The sequence below is a fragment of the Nannospalax galili genome, unplaced genomic scaffold, assembly GCF_000622305.1.
Source record: "Nannospalax galili isolate Female #2095 unplaced genomic scaffold, S.galili_v1.0 scaffold185, whole genome shotgun sequence".
Classification (NCBI taxonomy): domain Eukaryota; kingdom Metazoa; phylum Chordata; class Mammalia; order Rodentia; family Spalacidae; genus Nannospalax; species Nannospalax galili.
The window spans coordinates 1445364-1447175 of NW_008355474.1; positions in this window are offsets into that span (position 1 = coordinate 1445364).

Consider the following 1812-nt stretch of genomic DNA (forward strand, 5'->3'; position numbering starts at 1 on the left):
ACAAATAAACCCTTTCCTCCCCAAGTTGGTACTGGTCAGAGTGTTTTGTCACAGCAATGAAGAACAAACTAAGACATTCAGCTAGGCTGGCTGGCCAGCAAGTCCCACTGATCCTCTTGTCTGTGTCCCCCTTCCCCTAATCACTGGGATTACATGCACGTGTGGCCATGCCTACTTTTTACATGGGAGTTGGGGATCCGAATCCAGGTCCTCATGCCTGACAGCAAGCGCTCTGACTCACTGAGTCATCTCCCCAGCCCACAATAGTGAAATTTTAATTCTTTTTTTCTTCTTTTGTTTTCTTTCTTTTTGAAATTTTAATTCTTTTTTAAAATTAAAAAAAAATGTTTTGAGACAGGGTCTCATCATGTAGCCTGGCTGACCTTGAACTCCCAGAAATCTGCCTGCCTCTGTCTCTTAAGTAAAGACATGCTCCATCACACCGGGCTACAATTTTGATTCTTTATGTAGTCAAATTTATGGATCTTCTTTGGAGGTCTCGGGTTGTCTATAATATTTAGAAAGCCCTTCCTCATTCTCAAGTTCTCTTTTCTTAATCCTCCCAGGATTTCATCGAAACATCACATATATTTTGTTATGTACGAAACAGTGCATACATTTGTTTAATTTATTCTGGTGGTGAGGATTCATCCATCCTAGGACCTTGAGCATTTTCTAACTACAGAGCCACACCCCTAGCCAAAACATGACATATTTTAAATGGAACGTAATATTTCATCATATGAGAGGATTCTCATTTATTTAGACACTCCCCTACTGCTGAATGCTTACACTATATTTTCTTTTCCAGTATCTTGAATTATATGGCAGGGAGAAGCATAGAGCATAAACCTTTGACTTCCTTAGGCTAAATTCCTGAAAGTCACCTTTATTATTATTCACCCACCACCCTTCAGAGAGGGGGGACTGCCCTTTTCCCACAGCAGGGCTCCTTTTGAGATTGGCCCCAGAGGCTGAGGTGGTAGAGTCAGGTCTGGGAGGTTTTTTTTGTTTTGTTTTTTGTTTTTTGGCCTGACTTCGCCTATCCTTGACAGCCACTGAGGAAACCATGCCAGATGTGATGGAGGATGTAGGCAGGCATGAGTCTGCCTACAACCAAAATTGCCTCTCCAGGCCCACTGACTTACTTTACAGGCAACTCTATGTTTCCTGTAAAGTAGATCTGTGGCCTCGTTTTTATGACCACAGTGGCACGGCCTGGAGAGCTGACTCAGCAGTTGAGAACATTGTTGTTCTTCCAGAGAACCGGGGTTTGATTCCCAGCATCCACATGGTAGCTAACAACCATCCATAATTCCAGTTCCGGGGGATCTGACACCCTCTTCTGACCTCTGTGGGACATTTGCATGTGGTGCACTTACATACATGCAGGTAAAACCCACCCCATCTCTCTTCCTGGCCTGGGTACTGACCCATTTCTTGTCTTGGCACCCCAGACCCCTGGACTGACCTCTCGGCCCAGAATCCCCACTGCTGCCTGATCCTTTGCATCTAGACCAACACAGTTCCTCCCAGTAGTCCCTAGGAGCCCACAGGGCTTCTTCCTGCTCCCACCTCCCTTTGTGTCCCTGGGTGGCACAGCCACCAACTTTCTGAGACCAGCATCTTTCCTTGGCCTTGTTCCCAGGCCAGCCTAGCCCCCAAATTCCTGAGGGCAGCATCTTTCCTGGAGGAATCCAGACCTTAGGAGAAAGCCCGAGAGCATCTGATCCTCATCTGACTTGGGCCTCTGTGGGAACTCCTAAAGATGAAAGCAATTTGGCCACTCCAATATAAAATCAAAAGAGAGAA